This window comes from Coturnix japonica, chromosome 1 (genome assembly GCF_001577835.2).
Source record: "Coturnix japonica isolate 7356 chromosome 1, Coturnix japonica 2.1, whole genome shotgun sequence".
NCBI lineage: Eukaryota > Metazoa > Chordata > Aves > Galliformes > Phasianidae > Coturnix > Coturnix japonica.
The window spans coordinates 71,834,565-71,855,423 of NC_029516.1; the positions used below are offsets into that span (position 1 = coordinate 71,834,565).

The following is a 20,859-nucleotide window of genomic DNA, read 5'->3' on the forward strand; positions in this document are numbered from 1 at the left end:
TTCCAATTGGAAGAAGTCAGCCCTGCTTTTGGTGTGTGTGGGTGACCTTCTGGGGTTCCTTCCATTCTAAAACAACCTAAGAGCAAGTATTGTGTCAAAGAATCGCAGAATGTTTTAGGTTGGAAAGGATTGTAAAGCTTATCCAATTACAACCTCCCTTGCCATGGGCAGGGTGGTCACCCACCAGATCAGGCTGCCCAGGATCTCATCCAACCTGGCCTTGAATGCCTCCAGGGATGGGGCATCCACAGCTCTCTGGGCAGCCTGTTCTGGTGCCTCACCGCCCCCCAAGTAAATGATTTCTTCCTAAGGTATAACCTAAATTACCCCCTTTTAGTTTAAAACCCCTCCCCTTGTCCTATTACTATCAGACCAGGTAAAAAATCAGTTTCTCTCTTGTTTATAAGCTTCCCTCAAGTACAGGAAGGCCATAGTGAGGTTTCCTCAGAGCCTTCTCCAAGCTAAACAAGCCTAGTTCCCTCAGCCCTCCTTCAAAGAAGAGGTGCTCCAGACCCTGCTTCAGATTTCTTCCTGCTCTCTCAGATCACATAACCCACAGGAAGGCTGCAGTGGGCAGGGTAGGAAACAACACACTTCAAAACAGTTTCATCCAAAGCCGCTGGCTTTTGGGAGGACGTTTTACATGTCAAGAGGGCTAGTCAGCTGCAGGGAGCTGGTGAACCAATGTGCTGCAGGAAGTTACGACGTTTTTGGAGTACTCACTATGACTTGCCCAGAGAGGTTGTGGATGCCCCCATCCCTAGAGGGGTTCACAGCCCAGTTGGAAGGGGCCCTGGGCAGCCTGAGCTGGTGGGTGGTAGCCCTGCCCACCAGATGGGCTTTGAGGTTCCTTCCAACCTAAATAATAATTCTGTGATTCTATAGTAGGTCTGATGCCATCTGGGGACAGTTCTATGCCGTGCAGGTAGGTAATTATGTATATGCTAATTAGGATGGGTGATCAGGAGTACAAATAACTGCTTTACTGGTGTGGACTAAAATCACCGAGGTGAGATTTCACACCCTCTGTTTGCACGCTTCTTTGTGTTGTGGCCTACGTGTAAATGTTTCTGCTGTTGCATGTGGGTTTTATCAGGGTAAAATAACTTGTCATATCCATATAAGAAAATCATAAGTCATGCTGGTCTCACAGAATCGCAGGAGTTGGAAGAGACCTCTGAAGATTTTCTAGTCCAACCTTCTGTCAAAGCAGGTTCCCTATGGCAGGTTGCATGGGAGAGCATCCAGGTGGGTCTTGAATATTTCTGGAGAAGGAGACTCCTCAATCTCTCTGGGCAGCCTGTTCCAGTGCTCTCTCACCCTCCCCGTAAAGAAGTTCTTCCTCTGCTCAAGTGCACACAGTACTTCAGTAGCACCTTGACTTGTCATGCAAATTTCTAGTCTTGCAAACTATTTTTGCAGCCCTCTCTTCCAGTATCTGCCCTTACCTTCTGAATCCCAGCCTCCCCACTCTCACTTTCTAGTGCCCAGGTTTAAAATACTGCTGCTGTACGCCAGTCTCTAGCATCTGGGAAAGGAAGTGAGAGAGGAGCACAGAACATAATCCATCCTGAAGACTTGCATCTTCACTCTCCTGTGGGAACTATAGAGAGATCTCTGTACTGCCTGTATAAGGTGAATAAATTTCTCACTAACTGCACCAGGGAGCGGATTGCTGTTGAATGTGTTTCTTGGCAACACTGTGGGTTGGGGTTTTTTCCTGACTTCTAGAAGTGTTTTAACCCCTGAGGGTGGTTTTCACAGGGCTCAGTGAACCTCTCTGACAGTTCACCACTTTCAGAAGTGGAGGTTCCAAATAGACCATTATGTGTTGGCCTGGGTATTCTCTGGATTTAACTCGTTGTACTGGTGGCAGTGTAATTTGTCAGCAAACAAAGAAGAAAAAAGGGAGTGAGCACTGCTGGCTTCATTCAGGAATCATGCTGGAGGAGCAGGACTGTAAGGCTGTGAAAGGAAGCTGAAATCCTGGGGTTATAAGTCTGTGTTACTGTTCCAGAGATAGGAATGATGGAGGTGAGCTCGAGTTTCTGTTGTTTGTGAAGCAGAAGTGAAAACTATGTAATCCAAGGAGAACTGCCCTGAAGTGAAGTTAGCTAATAATGCTTGTGTGTGTTTAGGCTGTTATTTCAGGATTTCCTTTTGCTTTATCAGTGTGTAGCATTACCTAGTATGGGAGGGGTGTGAGTGCAGATGTTGACAACTGTACCACACTACTTAAGGATGGCAGGCTGCCTGTAACGCTGGTAATGCTGTGCTGACAGTCTATGTATATTCTTATCCTGGGAATAGGAGAACTCAGTAGAGATGGAGATTTTCTTACAGATGTGTTTGTTTACTAGGTATTTGTTCACTCCATAGAAAGAATCTAAAGTAAATGCTCTGACAAAAAGAAAACACCCAATGAATTAGTTACAAAAATAAGAGTCCACGTACTTACCTTCACAGCGAGTTTTCCAAATTGTAAATGTACCCCAGTGGATTCTTCTTGTTAGAAGTTGATTTTAGATGCATCTCCTCAGAGTTTCCTTGGTATCAGGGGGTAAACTTTAAAGGGCTAAGAAAACTTGTTTCAGCTTTACAATCAGTAATTGACTGTACTTGGCTCAGAGCTTCCATTTCAGATCTGTGAAGAAACAGACCTGAGCTGCAAAACTTTGGATTAGATTCTGTCCTTTATTCAAACACTGGACTTTAGATGCATTTCCAGAGTTGGGTGGGGATCTGAAAGTTGTGAAGTTCCCATGCACTCCCTCTCAGTGGTACGAGGAAGAGAATCTGAAGGGCAAGAGCAGGAGTGAATGAGGCTAATATCTTCCATCTTTAAGACGTATGCGTTTTGGTGCCAGGAGTGCTGTTGTGTGTTCTTATGAACCAAGCTAGATCATCATCCCCCTTAAACAACCAAGCAGATCGGAGAGTGCTGGGGAAGACTAACACAGATCCTTTGTCATGGAGGTCCCTAGTCCAAGTAATACTATTTCAGTGGGGAATAGACAAAGTATCTGCCATCAGATAGGAGTTCTGTGCCCTTAGTTTTTCTGTTGGTATTTTTGTATGTTTGTTAGCTCTGTGTTTCTAACCAATAGTTCAGAGGTCTCAGAAGTTCACAAACTACTGATGGGTTAGAAGAAGATAAAAAAAAGATTTTATAAACAAACAGAAAGACCCTCCTTTTGCTTCTGCACTTAAGCGTGGTTTGAAATGGCTCACATTTCAATTAGAGATTCATTCAGGTTGCAAGGAGAAAATCACAGCATTAGTGTGACACATATAGGAAGTACAGAAAGAAGATGTGGATTTTCTTCTCAAACTGTTGTTCTACCCCTATATGTATTTCTTAAAAGAATTTCTGTTTGCCTCCAGCTGGGGAAATATGAGGGGAGATTTAATTTTGCATCTGGCCTCTCACAGTCTAAAACATATTAATGTGTTCTCAGTCAAGCGATTCCCATTCCACTGTCAGCTTAAACAGACTTGTTGCCTTAGGAACAGTAAATGTTGGTGGATGAATCACTAGGCAAGGAGTTAAAACTACCTGGATCCTTGCATTTGTTAAACAAAACTGAGCAAATGCCTTCTCTGGACTTCAGCTTCCCTCTTGATACAGTGAGAATGAAACTGTATGCAATCCCACTTCACCATCTTTGGAAAGGAAAACTAGGTATATATGAAGGATCCACTTTCATAGTAAATATGCAAGTTACCCTTTTGTCTGGTGTAACTCTTATTTGCATGCAGTAGAATGCATATATATACACACATAGTTATATAGTTGTATTGGTCAGGTAGAGTGTTGCTCATTTTTAACAGTAGGTGGTGACTGCAGGTACCAATACCATACCAATGGATGCCAGTGGCAAGTGGACTACTGCAGAAGTCTGTTCAGAAGCCTGCACTATTCAATATTTATTTATTGTCTTGGACAAGGAAGTAGAAAACTGTATAATTGAGTTTATAAAAGGCTGCTAAATATGGAGTGCAGTTGATCTGCACAAGGGTAGAGCTGCTGTTCAGAAAGAGCTGAAGGAGTGCTCCAGAGTGAACCTCATGAAGTTCTGCAGGGGCAACAAGGCGTCCTGTGCTACGACTAAGACCCTGCAGCGGTGTAGGCTGAGGACTGCCGGGCAAGAGACTAGCTTTTCTAAAACACTGCTGTTTTTATCAGCAGTGTGCTGAAACATGAATCTATACTGCTCCCTGGCAGCAAAAAGACTAATAACATCCTAGGCTGTTAGAAGAACTTGAGCCAGTAGGTGAAAGGAAGCAATTATTTCCATTATTTGGCACTTGGTAGATGGTATGTGCTATCCTCTGGGGCTGGAAAACTGCTGGTAAATGTGAGCAAGTTGAGCAGAGTGCCATCAGCATGGTCAATGGCTAGAGCAAAATTCATTTTGTGAAGCAGACCATAAGGAGAGTGTGGAAGGTGAGTGCTTGTTCCACAGTGGAGAAAAGTGTTAGCTGTTGGTGTTGGCAGTATGGTAAGCTGTAGCTGCAACCTAAGTCTTAAGTGTTGGCTTGTACTTGGAAGCTGAAGAGGGGCTGTAGGCTTGGTAACTTTGGCTGTCTTCTGCTCTCTCTTTAGACACTGTTCAAAAGGAGATCAGCAGCTTTGTAGCCAAGTGTGAAGATGACAGTGTTGAAAATGAAGGAGGTAAGTGCCTGCGTAGTGGAGTGGTGTTTGACTGCTTGGCTTCTGCCTAAAACTTGTTGATGTGAAGCTATAGGTGTTGCCATTGGCTCTGGGAGCCCTCTGTGCTTGCCCTGTGTGGAAAGAAGCTTGAGGACATTGTGGCTCCAGGTGTGGAGGGGGAGGATGTGTTATGTGATGTCAGTAGGGCTGTAGGTTGGGGCAGTTATTGGCGTAATGCAGGTGTGATGATTGCTATAAAATCAGATGTTTATTGACAGAAGAGCTTAGCAGACTGACCAGTGTCTCTTTGAAACACTAAAACTGAAATTTGCTAGCATTTGTTAGCATTCATTAATAACACACCTCTTTCTCATGCTAATACTTCTGTGCCATACCTTAACAAATGATAATGGCTTATAGTGGTGATGTGTCTGTGTCTGTAGGCAGAACTGTTATTCTGCCTATTAAATTGTAAACACTATTGAACACTGTGAACACTGAACTGTGAAATGGCCTCCAGGAAGAATCTCAAAGTCTTGGTCTTTGTGGCAGCCATGTAAGGGAGGTAGGAATTATTTCCCGACATAGCAAATGGAATGTCTGCTTATGGAAGCGCAATCAGCTGGCTGCAATAATCATAAATTTCACCTGCAAGTAAATATATAATAAATCTTCCCAACAGTTAGTCTGTCTATGAAGTTTATAGTGGATAAGATGATACAAAGGACTGTTTCTGAACTTTGAATCCATTCAATGATGGCAATTAACTTACCTGGGTTTGAGAGGCTCACTGTGATTCACTGTAGCCCAGGCATGCTCTGATTCTACAGAGCTTTCTCTTTGAAGCTGATGGGTGAAAATTGTTCCAAGTAGATACAAATCACAGGATGGCTTGAACCAGTCTGTCAGTTTACTGTCACCAATAATGGGGGTCTTCTTGTGCATGCTCTGATGTCCATCAGACCGCTCTGTGAACCATGTAGCAGGAAACTGATCCAGCAGGAAAAAGATAAATGCCTTGTGAACCAAATGATGGTTTGAGCCAGTGGAAGAGAATTCAATAGTGGAAGAACGGCTGTCTGTTCTCTTGGAAGCATTCCAGACACACTGAAGTTGTCCGTAAAGTGATGTTTTGAAGACTAGTCCAGCTGTTTCCAGTGCCTGTTTTTCATTCCTCAGAGTGGGCAGCCTCCTTTTTGAATGTCGTTGCATGGAGGTAAATAAGTTAAATTGTGGACAAAAATCTCTTCTGTATCTATCTGAACCATGCCCATGCAAATAAAGCCTGCTCTTGGTACTTGTTGTTATTTTAACCAATCAGTTCTGAGTAGTACAGTGTTAAGGCATGTTTATGAACACGGTGGTGAGAAGGCTAGTAACAGAGAGGAACTTGTAGCGCTATTAGAGATGATAGGAGAGTTTGAGGTTAGATGGAACATGAGGAGGTTAAGTAGTCCAAACTCCTGCTTAAACCAAGGTCAACATTGAAATGAGACTCTGCCTTACCTACTCTGGTTTTGAACACCCTCAAAGATGGAGACTGGGCAGCCTCTCTGGCAACCTCTTTTATTGTCTGACTGCTTTAATGCTTAAAATCTTTCCAATCTGAATCACTACTGTTTCAACTTCATGTCTGTTACCTCTTGTCTTCTCACCAGGTACCACTATAAGGAATGTGTCTCCATCTTCTTGATGATCACCTTGTAGATATGGGATAGCTGGTGCTAGTTACAACTCCCAAAGAAGGTTTTTCTCCAGATGCGAATGGCAAAGTTCACTGATAGAGCTTTAAACTAGGTATGAAGGAGGGTAGGGGTGAAACCAGGGTCACAATAAATATTTCTATTGTTGCTGCAGAGCCCAGACTCAGGGCAGATAAGAGTGCATTGCGCTAGGGATCTAAATCAAAAAGGGCTGACAAAAAAAACTCTCTTTAGGTCTTTTCTGAACCTAACAAAAATGCTGCAATTGGTGGTGGACCCCCTGGCCTGTCCATCAGGCTGAGGGGGTTGACCTGAGGGACAGGGAGGATTAGGAGAGGGTCCCTGCTTGATATCATGGGCCAACCACCCCTGTCTACTTTCATCCCCAGGTCCCCCTAAGCAATAGGTCTGCAGCTTTGGATGTTGTAGGGGAGGTAAATGAAGATGTGTGGGAAGGCTCCCCTAAGAGGTTACCAAGGGTGAAGCAGTCTACTCCATGTGTTGAATGGAGTAGGTTCATTTGCAGACTGGAACCAAGCTGTAGGGAAGTGTGCTGCTTTCCTGGGGCCTGTGTCAGGGACATAACTGGAAAACATCCAAAGCTGGTTCACTCCATTGTTTTCTTCCCATTACTCATAGTTCAGGTGTGCAGTGATGAAATAGTTCAGAGAAGCTTGCTAACTATGAAAGGAGATTTCAGGGGTTATGGGTGAATAGTTCAAGGAGTGGGAGTGCAAATGATGTTTTGTTCTATGCCTTCTGGGGCAGTGAAGGACATGGAGTGGGCTAGAAAAACATAGGTAATGAATAAATGCCTCAGAGGCTGGTGTCAAGGCAGGAACTTTAGGTTTTTTGACCACAGGGCAGTTTACTTGGCCCCTGGCCTGTTGTTGTCTGTAGATGGAACTCACCTGCCCTGCAAACTTGCCCACCAGCTGCCTCAATAAGCTGTAACTTGCTTTAACAAAGTATAGGGCTGGTACTCTGGTGCTTGTCTTCCTCACTTCCCTAAGGATCTGGAACTCCGCTTTTCTTGATCACTACAGCCAAAGCAGGTATTCATGACCCTGGCCAGGCAGCCAGCTTTGTGTGGGGCTCTGCAAGCAGAGCTGAGGACCATAGCTTCCAGGAGCAGGACTGCAGTAAAAGTTGGGGTTAGCAGGGGTAGCAGTGCGCACAGTTGTCGCTTGGTCAGACTTGTATCTCTACCTTAAAACAGGCTGTTAACACCCACTAGGTTGTGAGGAGATAAAGCGTACTGTCTGTGGCACACTGCTTCTGGAACATAATTTTATAATGCTCTTCAGCATTTACTAACATCCAAAACAGCAACAGGAAGATGAGCTTGTGTGCTCTTTTTGCTGTCTCTGGGTGCAGTTTGTACTCTCTTAAGTATAAGGATGTGAGACACTTGCTTACATTAACAAAATTCTGAGGAGCTTTGCCTTAGGTTTTCACTCAAGGAGCCTTTCCTTCTTGAAAGGATGTGCATAAGGGTGGCTTTGGGTACCACATGGACTACTGTCATTTAAGTACAGCCATGGGAAAAGCCTATGTACCCCAATGATGTTAACTAAGTTTGTTTAGTCAAGCTTTATATGACCCAAGTAATTCAGCTCTTGCCTTATTTCTGTAAGAAGTCTGAGAAAAGGGTCTGTGAGTCTCAATGCTTGTCTATCTTTTTCTAGAAGTGCTATGCCTTTCCACAGGTAGAATCCCTGCTAGTTCTGATTGAAAATTACATATTTGGAGGTTTCACTTGAGCTGGAATTATTAATTTTAAGAGAATATTAAACTAAATAGCTAATATAACTAAACTAATAGAGAAGATTCTTGGAGATGAAATGAGAAACAGCATGAAGGTTGAAAATGGGTAGAGAATCTCTATATACCAGGGCCCAGAGCTCTTTGCATCCAGATGGTGTTGCTTTGGCAGGGACAGGACTTGTGCTGGGGCATGACTTGGCAGTATGGGATGCTGTTCCCAGGTTGCCTCAATACCCACCCCTTTGCTGAGCAGCATGGGGAGGTTTCTAAGGAAGGGAATTGATCTGGAAAGGGGGATTCTATGTTCTGCTATGCCATGCTATACTATGCTACACTGTAGGAAGAAGGTTCCCACCCACTTACTCAGACAAGTGATGTGGGATTGGCTTATCCTGTGAGATGGGATGTTTGTCTGCTGATGTATTCAAGCCTCCCCTCCTCCTCTTCCACCCCCACCCCTCCCACCCCCCCTTTTTTTTTCTAGAGGAATTAGAAATTGGCTGATTCACAACGTCTTTATTATCTTTTGATCATTAGAAGAAGGACCTGGATCCTTAGGGAAAATGATCTCAACTATATCATCATGATTTAGGTTAATGCACAGCTCAGGAGGCAGAATGGGCCAAAGCCTGGACCTAAAAGCAGGCTGTAAGGAAGGGACTTGGAGGCTGATGGCTTGTGTGGCTGAAGGCCAGCCTGTAAGGGTGGGAGACCTCTTCCTTGTAAAAATATGTGCATGACCCAGGGGTGCTGCAGATCACATTTCCCATTACATGCGAACTGCTGGGGACATGAGCTTATGCGTCAGGCTCTAGGAACCCTCCCACTTCTCATTCTCACCACTTTTCCCTTCTCTTCTACCTGTGCTGCTGAGGTTCCATGTAGTGGTTTTATGATCACTGCTTTTATACAGCTGCTGTCACATCTGCTCCAAAGCTTGCCAGCACCCACAGAAATGGCTCTCACTGGCTTCCAGTGGGTGTGGAGCTGCTTGGTGCTTGTGGCCAGCCTAGCAGTAAAAGGTCACAGGGAATAATACCTCATTTGGGACAGCTGCCATGTGATGCTTGAATGTGTCAGTGCATGGAATACAGACAGAATATTTGCCTTATTCCCCCTGTACTCTACTGCATTCTGATAATAGACTGGTAATTTCAGCACCCAGCAATAGCAAGTGGATTCTATTCATCATCCCAGTGATCCAGCGCATCATAATCCAATCACCATCCAATGACCCAGTGCATCATAACCCAGTCATCATCCAATGGCCCAGCACATCCTAAGTACAGCAGGACAGAGGTTTTAACACCTGTTCTGCCCACTTTGTGTAACACTGATATTATTGTCATTTTGGAGCACGTTTCTGTCAAGCTATGTCAAAGCTTTCAGTGGCTTGGGGTTGTGTGATCTTAGTACACGTCATTGGACAGGTTCAGGAGCTGGCTGGGGTGACATCAGCTGGAGTCAGAGCTTCCACGCAGAGCTGCAAAGCTGTTCCACATGTACCAAGGTACCAAATAGATTGCCAAAGTAGTTCAGTCATCGACTGCCTTGGGTTTGGCTTGGCAGTCACTAAAACCATAGAAACTAAAGAAATATGAGTTACAATGTGGGGCTGGAGATTCCATAGAAAGAAATACCGGACTGATTTGCAAAACTGGGACATCATCTTACAGCACAGGTGAGCCTAGATGCCAGCTCTCGGGCAGAACCACAGCAAAGCTTGACAAGCATCTCTTTTCCAGCAATATCTGCACTTAACTGCAAGTTCCCCCGTGTTAGTATTTCCAAGTGCCGTGTACGAGCGGCCAGCAGGCACCGCTCGAGCATCAGCCATCACTCGCATCTGTGTAGGAAGGGCTGCTCGCAGCTCTGCCTTCCGCACGGGGTGCTGTGGCTGCAGCCCAAAGCTCCAGTCTGGTCTTTTCAGGGCATGGCCCGAAGGCTCCGAGCTGAGCAGTCAGTGTGTTTTCCTGCTTCCTCACACAAGGTTTGCACGAGGTTTGTACTTGGTTACTGCAGACCTCTCTTGGATTTCTGCTTTTCGGTATACCAAGAAGTAGCAATGACTATCGAAGCAGTGCAAAGGCTGTATCAAGCAGGCTGGCTGGAATTAAAACTCCCAGCCACTGAAGTAGTTTAAACAGATACAGCTGGAATGGAGACAGAGGTGGGGGTGAAATGCATAGAGATGTTCTTTATTGCCTTAGAGCAGGGCAGGGCTGCACAGCAATAACGGGAGGGATAGTCAGGAAGAGGGCAGAGAAGGACTGCAAGAGAGACAGCTCTGAAAGCCAATTGAGTGACCTTTCTGCTTACTGAAGTGAGACCATTTCCTCCGTGTGCTGACATTTGCTCCAGCCCTGTTCTCCTGTTGCTTCCTTTGCCTCTGCTTTGCTTTGTAATTGCCCTTTGTGTTGCTGGCTTTCCTCACTCACCTCCATCTCCTTTCCTTGGGCACTGCCTCTCCAGGAATCCATCTGCAGCAGTCCAGCCAGTACGGGAGGAATAAAAGGAGAGCTGCAGCTCTGTTGCTGCCCGGTCTTCCCATTCCTGTAGGCTGGGTTTGCCTTACTCCACATCTCACACCACATAGTGCTTCTCTTTCAGAAGGGGAAGATCCAGGGATCCTTGTTTTGTTCCTTGTCTTCTGCCCATTGTAGACCTTTGGGGGTACTCAGAGTTTGACCCCTATAGGTTCTCATACCCTGACTCTGTTCTTGAACTTCACTTCTTTGCTTACTGACATGTTGTGTATTGTGCTGCCGTGTTTTTGCTGTTGCTACTCACAAACAGCACAATGGGAGTTGGACTCAGTTTCCCCTTCTTTCTCCCCTGCCTGTACTTTGTCTTTCATTTGTTCATTGTGAGCTGCTTTTCCTTCAGCAGTCACTTGTGGCTCAGAGGGGGAGACTGTTTGATACAACAAGGAACCAGGAGGTAGGATTCCTTTTTTCTGCTGTCAGAAATCCGCCACTCGTTGGCTGTCTCACTTTGGAGCCTGTCACACCAGGTTTGTGTCAGAGTTTACCTAACTGTTAAAGAATAGCTGTTGCCACATTTTCTCAGGCTCTTGCCTGCAGGAGGTGATTATGGAAAAGGTAACATTTCCCCTAATGGCTGAGCTGGAGTCGATTTAATTTGCAATTTGTTATGAAATAGTGGGTATTGTTTTACCTTTCTTCATCCCAGAGCTGGAGGAACAGCACAGTGAGTTCCAGAGATAATGGCGAGCAAAATAATTAGAAGCCTGGCTCCTAGGGATGATTTGAGGATTAATGGCTATTTGTAGAGTGCTTTGAGTTCCTCAACTGCAGCGTGTGTGATGCTCTGGGGCACAGGGGGCTGCAGGTGCTGGGCAGAGCCTCCTTGTTCTTTTCCCCTTGAAAGCCCATGGGTGACCTCCACAGTTTGCATTAAGCCACATCTCAAGTGTGCCGAAGCTGACATGCCACAGAAGGCTGTGACTCGTCAGGTCTGGGACCATTCACTGTCACTATCACAAGTGGAGAAACTTTTCTGTCAGGTGCCTGTGCAGTGTCTGAGACCCGGCCTGGCTTTTACAGCCCTAGAAGGAAGTGCTGAGTGCATTGCTTTCTAATCTTGCCCAGGGAGGTTTTCAGAGGGGAGGCTGTGCGGTGGGAATCAGTGTAGGATATAGATGGATCCAGCCAGCTTGCACTTGTTTGAGTCCACGAGGAGCAGCCGAGGGCCGGGCACTTGGGGAAAGTTCCCTCTGTCCCATGGGAGAAGCATGTGGGGTTGGAAAGATCCTTAAGCCTGCAGGGGGGAGGAATTTCTCCTTGGGCCTCAGATGTCCCTTGGGGTGGTGTGGGGAGGAGCCCGATGCTCCCAACATTGTCCTAGGCAGCAGCTGGTGGTGCTGTGTGACAAGGTTCTGCTGGCGCTGAGGTGCAATGATTTGCTAGTGTGCTAACAGGGGCAATGACCCCAGGGGAGTGAACAGGTCAGGATATGGCTGCAAGGTCTGTCTTCTGTACAGGGGCAGTGAGTCCATCCCTTACCACTCATCCCATCCTCTGGGGGATGGAGAACTGCTTATTTTCTTCCCCCTGCAGCACCAGGAGAGCAATCCAAACCTCTGAGCTCTCTCCTCCTCTAAGAGGCCTGTTTTAACCTTCTGTCCCATGCAGCAGCAATGTACATATGGCCCTTCACCTGCTAGGGCAGTGCTCCTCGGGGTCACTCAGCCCATGTGCTGTATGCCACTCCTATCACGTTCCACCCTCCCTTTGGGTTTCGAGATGCGATTGATCTGTACTGTAAGTTTACAACGTGCTAACTCAGCACTCTCTACAGTATTTCCAACACCGTCCTGCTAAAAAGCTTTTTAAAGTCACTTCTGGTATTCAGGGACCTCACCAATGTTGTTATTGTCCATCGAGTTGGGAGAAATTTAGAGGGGGAACAAACGTCATCTGATCTTTGGCAAAATGCTTCTCTTTCAACTCTTGGTTACGGGTAGTGCAGATAAAAGTGCTATGTCCAATCCCCACCGGGACTTAAAGGGCCATGGGAATTCTCAGCATAATTTTATTAACGTGACCTTTAAGGAGATGGTGGGGGATGGGTGAAGAACACAAAGAAGACACTGAGAACAGACCACACAGACAGCGCTTAAGGGGGGAAGCAAACCCAAAGCAAGTTAGGAAGGGAAACAGGAGAGAAGAGAGATGGAGCAGGGACTGAATAAGACTGGCAAGGAATGGCAGAACCACCTCCTTCCAGTTTATCCAGGGAGTGGCAGGAGTAGGTTTGGGGCTCTCCATCCATGAAAAACACCCTTCTGTGCATCGTTCTCCATTTTCCTGAAACCTCTGCTTTTCTTCCTCCAGGCAACCATTAATCTAATATTAAGCCCCTTAACCTCTCTAATTGTTCCCTTTCAGTGTCAGCTGGTTTCCTATTAACCTTTCAATCTCTCTGTAATGCAGTTACTTCTGATTCCAGCCAGCCCTGGCTCTAAACCTTTACCTCCGGCAGTGAATTTTCCAAGCTTTCACTTTTTTTTCTCTCTTGCTTTTCTGTAATGATTATAACTGCTGTTAAGGAGCCAGTTTGAACCAGCCTCTAAATGCACAGGGCTGAACCACTTGGAGTCTATAAATAGCCCTTCGCTAACCTTGGGCCTTATTTCGTTTATGTTGATTGGCCTCTCTCTCTCCACTCCATTGCATCTCCCTCTCTCTCTCCCCTCTCCATTATTGATGCCGGTTCTTTTGTTGCTATCTGACACACCTTCTTGTTGATAACAGGGTTGGTCAGTCCTAAGTTTTTATCTCCTGAACAAAATATCGTTGCTGGGGAAGAGTCTCTAGAATTTTTAACAAGGAAAGCAGAGAATGAGGCAGGCCTGAAGCAGCAGGTCTGAAAACTACTGTGCTGTGCAATGGGAGATTGCCTAGCTGAGCACAAGTCACAGTTTGCTCCCTACAGGCTGGATTTCTCCTGTGACACACAATGTGATCATCCTCAAATGCAGTCTCCTGTGCAAATCCCATTGTGCGGTACTGAAGCCAAGATGTCTGTCTGCCCACAGACAAATCAGGAGTTGCTGGCCTAAAGTTGAAACAGAAATCTCAGAACTCTAAGTAAACTGGCTTTGACACCATTAATCAATATACTACTGCTGCTTGTCCCTGCAACAGGGCAGAATATGGTTTGCTTTGCTGCCCATCAGATACAACTCTATGGTATATGTGCTGTCTCTTCTAACCCCATTTGCTTCTTCGGTGCTGAGCTTTCTTGAACCCTGGTAGCTCTCCTCAGTGCCTGCAAACACTTTGTTTGTTTATCTGTAAAACACAATGACTGCTTGCAGTTAAGTCTGATTTGGAGCAGTTGCATGAGATTCCCTGGTGTCTCTGGAGTCAGTGTAAGTCACAGCTCTGTACTGCGAGGTAGATGTTGCATTGCATTCAAAAACTGCTTGTGTGCAGTGGTGCAATGGCATCTGCCTGTGCTTTTCAAGTTTTGGGGGTGCTAGTGCAGTGCCATAACAGGTTTGGTTGGTGGCTCTAGCAACAGCCATGGCTTCTGTGGGTGGACAAGTACTATGCCATTACAGAACAGCCTGAATCAGGGGATATCAAAATGTCTCTGTTTTCCTATGCGTCCAGAGGCAAGGTCTTTCCCTACAGAGCTGCATCTTCCCTGATGAAAGAAGAGGGAGGCATGGGAAACTTCTGTGGCTTGTGCATTGGTTGATATTCATAGTCTTTTGCTTCAGCTCAGGAGGATTTGTGTGTCTGAAAGCTCTTCTATTTTCCCTAGCTGTATCATTTGTCTAATGCCAGCTGTTACCTTTCCCTGAGAGTCCTGCCTCAAGGTCAACAGAGGCTTACCAAAATAATAGGAGCTATTCTCTTCAACTCTCCATGCAGCTCAGTGCGTCCCTGCTTGCCCACTCGCTGCTATTTCTTGCAGCAACCCTTTGTCTTATTTTCTAGCAAATGTTCTTGATCTATGCTAGGGCAGTAAAAAATAGCAAAGGAAAAGTGAGCGCCGGCAAATCTGTGGTTAAAGAAGGTTCACGTGGAGGTATCAGACCAAGGGCCTTCTTTTTCAACAGCCGAGTCCAGTAGGAAGCATGGCTTGTGTAAGTGCTGCATGTGTAGAAAGCACAGCTCCTGAGGCATGTGGCAGCCAGTACTGTTTAATAATGCACATCCCGTGGGGTGACTGAGTGCTTGCTTTCCATCATCACAACCTTGTGGCCTTCATATTCTTTTTAAGACTCAGGCCCAGCCTTCACTCTGGTGCCATGTGGGTGCATAAGAGCCACCGAGCCCTGGCTGTGCTTGCAAAGGGCCGGGCTCAGGCTGGAGGGCTCAGGCTGGGCCTGCCACTGGGTGCCATCTTAGGGTGGGCGCCATCTTGGGGCACTACTTCAGAGTGGCCCCTCAGTGGGGCCTGTGGGCTACAGTGTCATCCCTGGACCCATGACCTTGTGGTGAAGATGTGGGTCAGTGGTGGAGAGCATGTGTTCAGGGCAGGTGGAAAATGTAATCCGAAGCAAAGGTGTCCCTGCTTTTTTAGTCTGCATACAGCAAAGTGATACTGGATCATTCCCTAGACACTCCCCAAGTGCCCATTTTACCTGGCTTCTTTGCTATGTCCGGTCTCTGCTCCCTGGCCCCTGGGAAGCTTCCTGACTATTTACCCCAGTGATCCATCATATGACCCCGCTGTGGCAATGTGATACAGCTTTAGCTGCACTAATCAGCTTAGCTTGCTCCCCGCTTGTCGTCTTACTTCAGGAAAAACTTTATGCAGTGCCTGGGTAGGGCTGCTCATTCCAGAGGATTTAAATCCAAGGTGGAAAATAGCAACACAGACTTTAACTTGGTTGTTTTGTAGGCAGAATTCAGTTTACCATTGCCGCTTCTAATTCATCGTTCCTCTAGGAGTAACTGAGCTTTTCGTGATACATTTAGGTTTCACTTGCGTAGTAAGAAAGATCTCAGTCTCTGTTAACAAGGAAAAGAAAAAAAACCCTCTGAAAAAAAACAACAGCCCACAACAAAACAATCCAACAGTAATGAGTGCTTTGGCTGAAGCATTTGAGAGGTGCTCAGTCATCCAAATGAACTTAGAGACTGCATCACTTCCCTCCTTTCTCTTCCCAGCTTGAAGCAAATTGGGCTCTAGAGAAAAGAATATTGTTTGTTGCAGGGGACTGGAAACTTTCACCTTGAGCCTCAAGGGGGTTTTCAGATGAGACAGCAGGAAAGAGGAGGGCTTATGGTAAACACATTTTGGATATATATATATATATTATTTTTTTCTTTCCTCAGAGAGACATTTGCATGCTGGAGTGCTAGGAAGAGTCACAATTTGGTTGAGAAGTGACAGCCCAGGCTCCATCTCATTAGCAAATCAGCCAGTGATGCATATGGGACAAAGTGTGCTGATACTTAAGTCTCCATTAGGTGAGGGCAAATCAACTATACTATAGGGTGAAAGGATAACTAAATATGCTGCTGTATAAGAAGAGGATCTGGCAAAAACTGTGCACCTTCCCCTCTCAAAGAGGCCTGTCCCTCAGAGAGTTAATGATCCTGCTTTCTCAGGAGGTGAAAAGATACTTCCGTGTAGCATCCCAGAAAAGATATGGAACTGCCAGGAGCAGCAGAAGACTTTGAACATCCTCAAGGTTTTGTACTTGTGTTGTCCCCTTAGCACCCGTGACTTGAATATAGTCTGGAACTGATTAACTTCACTTCGATCTCTGGAAGGGAATGTTCTTCCAGCAGTTAAATATTCTCTCAGCATTGCACATGGACCAGACATTACAGAGGCTAGGGCTGCATTTGCATTTTTTCCTCATGAACTGAAAGAGAAAGGAATATCCTCCAGTATTTCACTGCTGCCATTTCCATCCTTCATGGTAGTGCCAAATTCAACCTAGCTATCCTGTTAGCTTCAGCAGCATTCCCCCAAGCCCTATGGCCATGAGATTTGCAGCTCACACAGCAGGCAGCCCGTGCCGCACACATGACAAATACTTTGGTTCCAAAGTACATCCTCAGAGAACAGCATGAATCACATTTCTGAGAAACACGGTATCTCTAGCACTTATAAATGCCTTTGAGTGGTATTGCATTAGGAGAGGTAGAGCTCCCCTACTCCAGCTTTCCACCTGGGGGATGTCTTCGGGGATAAAAGTGACTTAGAGAGCACTGCAGTAAAGTGGTTAAACTGGGAAAATCTGAAGCATCAGTACAGGCTTTTAGAAGTATCTCTAACTTCCCTCCAGCTCCTATCTGCACTACACACTTGTGTGTGTGCCTTTGGCGTGCTGACGCAGCCAACAGGGAAACATCACCTCCTTCCACTGCTGCCTAACATCACACTGGGAGTTGGGGCATTATGCTGCAGGGGAAGGAGAGCAGAGTGGGCTCTCTGAGTTCTTCCGTATGAAGCTGAAGAACTCACTGAGGAAGCAGTTCAGCTTATGAAGTACCCTGAGAGACCTTTCCATAGGAACTGTGCTTGTGGCTGTTCTAGCTACGGCAGGTCAGGGAGAGCTGCTTGCCACCACAGGACCGGATCTTCCCCAGGACACCAGCAAGCCATTGCTGCTGTGTCTGTGCCAGGGAATAAGGGAGGGAGGTTGGGACGTATTTTGGCTCTGTACAGGGCTGAGCAAACACAGCAACATTTGCCTGATAGTGACCACCTGCCTGTGAATTGGTGCGATCTCTGGCCATGGCGATCAGGTACCTGCTGCTCCTCCTGGCTCAGGGAGTCTCCTGTTTCCTCTGGCTCAGTCAGGGGCTCTTTTTTTGCCCTCTCTTTCTATGCAGTGCTCATCTGTTTGCTTACTATTTCAGGCACGGGTGACAGCAATCAAAAAAACATTCCACTGTACTCAGTTAATCCATAGGAAAATCCCATGCTGGTACACAAAATGTGGAGACTATGCTTACGCATTCTCCCCCAAGGGCCTTGGGCAATGGAAATTTTCTCAAGCTCCATTCATTAACAAAATAGATGAGCAGTTATGTAAGATCATGTGAGGGAAGTGGTTGGGCTTTGGTCAATGAAAGAGTTAGTCACACATCAACGAGCCCGATGAGCCTGGGAAGAAATATGGAGATGCTTTTCTTATTCAAGGACTGAAAAAAAGGAGAATTTTAGCTTCAAATCTTCATTTTATACTAAGCTTGGTGACCACCTTTACATTCTAGGCATTGCAGGAGCGCTGTTGTACTTAAGCAAAAGCAGCATTGAGATCTGTTGAGATCTCCCTCTTTTTCCCTTCCCAGGTCTATCTCCCGTGCTCTGAAAGACTTAGTCAACCACTTCTGACTTGTACTTTTGGGGTGCAATTGAGGTGCTGTTTCCCACCAGCCCAGCCAGTCTGCCCTGAGAATGCTCTGGGCGTAGGTAAATTGAACACTAGTAATATTTGGTGGTGGAAAGTGGTGGACTCGATTAGACGTGATCTGAAACAATATCGTCCCACTCTTCACTGGTTTTCATGCTCTCTCAGCACTAGGAACCCTGCCAAGTGTCCTCCAGGACCCTGAGCTGAGTTTAACCCTGGCCCTTGGCTCTTCCTAGCTTCTGCTTTGAGGCTTGCAGATCTGCGACTTTCAGACAATGATAGTTTACAGAAGGCAATCAAATAAGCTTTGTTGGTTTTTTTTTCCCTTCATTTGCGCTAATCCCTGCCTGCTGAATAACCAGTTGCTTGTGTTCTTTCACCTTGCAGCCAGCCTCCTGAAGGTCGTTGCACTAGCTGAGCAGTGGAACTTGGCTGGCAGCCTCCACAAGACATGGAGTGGCATTTGCCTAGCATGACCTATTGGGAGCACTCATGGCCACTCATGGAGTGCAGAGGAGGCCTCAAAAAGAAACTGATGTGGGGCAGATAGGGAGGATATAGGCAATAGGGTATAGCTGAAGCACTGCTAGATGCATGAGGACTGGGAATAAGTGAGAGCTGTGTCCCTCTCACATGCACTGATGTGAGCTGAGGTTGTGAAGCCTTGAAAACCTGCTGCGTAGAGGTGCTCACAGACACATGCTGTACCTGATGGCACTGGGCAGGGCATCCCAACCCCACATGGGGTATTCATGGTGCATGCTCGGTCCTCAGTCAAAGCACAGTTGTTTCGCCAAGTGGATGCTTTCCAGAAGGAGCCACATTCCTGACCATGGAGAGCTGAAAGGACTGCAAATGGGATATGCCTTAAAATAGACAGAGATATAGGAACAGAGCTCATTTCCCAGGCAGCGAGGACACGTGCTGACATCTCAGGCGTTTGTTCAGAGGGAGGGGCTGCTAAAACTGCAGCTGACAGCCTTGGCTGCCAGTGTCACTGGTTGCCTTAGGGCAGTTTTCACTACCTTAAAGGATATTTGTTGAGATTGGTGGGGATTTTTTTGCTAGTAAGATTTGTCTCTGCCTCCCTATAAGGCAAACAGAGTGGGAGATAGATTCCCCTTCTACAAAACCATCGAGGTGTTAAGTAAAATGATGTGTCATGAATTAGGATAAAAAGGTTAGATCTCTACTTTTTCAAAGAACTTGGAAAAAAACTCTCCTTGTTCAATTGAAATGTTTTATTCTAGCAACCTTCAAATGTTTTCTTTAGAACCATACAGACAGAAGGTTAGCCTTCTGCTTTTTAATGGCTAAGTACTGGAAATCTATGGTGGAAACCTGTTGACTTCAAAAAACATCTGAATGTTATGATGCTCACAGGAGGGATCCCCTGAGTGGTGCTCTTTTAAGTAGTTGTTACACAGTCCCCACGAAACAATATACCACAGTGTCTGTTGTTTTTGCAAACAACAGCGTATACAAAGTATTGGATAGTGCTGGGTAGGTAGGAAGAAACATCCATGGCAACTCAGATGTCGCTGATGGAGAAACCCAAACTCTGGCAGGTCAGAGCACAACAGAAGTGAGCAGAAGAACAAGAAATCAGCCTTCCCATACTGCCCATCTTGTGCTGAGCTCTCCAGCCAGCACAGTCTTACTGCCTTGCAGTGCTGGCTGCAATGTACGGCACCAGGCGACCGCGGGAGTTAATTATTAAACAGAAAGGCGTCATTGGTCCCCTTGCCACTGCCGTCCCTCCCATAAATATGCTGCGTGATGGAAGAATGATCATGTGCAATAAGAACAAAGAAACCTTTTCAGGATGAGCAGATTTTCCTTTGCTGGAGAGCTGCTCCCGCTTTGCCTCCCTGGAGCTGGGGGAGTAATGCGCTCACTCTCCATAAAGGTGGAGTTCAGGAAAGAAAGATGAAAAGGACACAAGAGACAGTCACGATGCTGATTTCTTTGAATAATCTCCCCAGCTGTTAGCCCAAGCCATTTCCTTATCAGGGAGTACTGTAATAGCAGCGTTTCAGAGTCTGGAAGGAAACATTTTGAAGTTAGCTTTGGCATTTCAAGGCTATCACTATTTTCACCGAGGTTCCCTGGACTTGTAGATAAAATATTAACTCTGGACTGGGTGTAGAGGCCCCAGCAGGCTGTAAAGCAGTGGCACAAGGGAAGTGACAGGCTCTGGTACAGAGATGGTAACATAGCATCCAGGCATTAAAAACCAGCATGTGGATAGTTTCTCCCAACAGACACACTGCTTTTGGCTGTACATCTTAGAAAAACCAAATGCTTGCAGATAAGTTCTGCAGGTGCCAGGCACTCCAGGATCAGAACCCTTTTCTGAAATAGCCTGTCACCTTCATTCTGGAAGGGAACAGTGGAGAGCCACTTCAGTTCCTCTGCTATGAAGCCTCTCCAGAGCCCTTTGCCTCTGACTATTCCAAATCCCAAGGCTGACTGTGGGGCCCAGGAATCTGGACAAGGTGAATACAAGCTGCTGCTGGCATGGTTTCATTCCTCAGTGAAGCAAGCAAGGGCTTCACAGACAGGGGACACTAAATCCATTTCTTTGCCTGTGCTCTGAGCTTGGCAGGTTCACAGTGAACTCCTGAGCTGCCCCTCTCTCCTCTCCCCTCCCTCTCCCTCTCCCTCTCCCTCTCCCTCTCCCTCTCCGCTCTCCTCCTCTGCCCTCTCCCTCTGCTCCTGCTCCCTCTCCCTCTCCCTCTCCTCTTTCTCCCCCTCTCCCCTCTCTCTCCTCTCCCTTCTTGTCCCAGCCTAATGCCTGTGGAGGAACCTTTGTAAGCAGGCAGCCTCTCTTGCCTCCCTAGCATCACAGCATCACATCGCAACTCAATGGTCTGTGGGCA

General features: G+C 46.3%; 1 long non-coding RNA gene across 2 annotated transcripts; it reads left to right on the plus strand.

Moving 5' to 3' along the window:
• The first annotated feature begins 1,271 nt into the window (after positions 1-1,271).
• LOC107319776 lies at positions 1,272-20,626 on the plus strand. Of its 2 annotated transcripts, XR_004308861.1 has the most exons (4): positions 1,272-1,635; positions 4,607-4,675; positions 6,313-6,451; positions 15,942-20,626. It is a non-coding gene; the product is annotated as an uncharacterized LOC107319776 (long non-coding RNA). The 2 variants fall into 2 exon arrangements; XR_001557939.2 differs by lacking the exons at positions 6,313-6,451; positions 15,942-20,626 and adding an exon at positions 5,617-6,302.
• Positions 20,627-20,859: the final 233 nt, after the last annotated feature.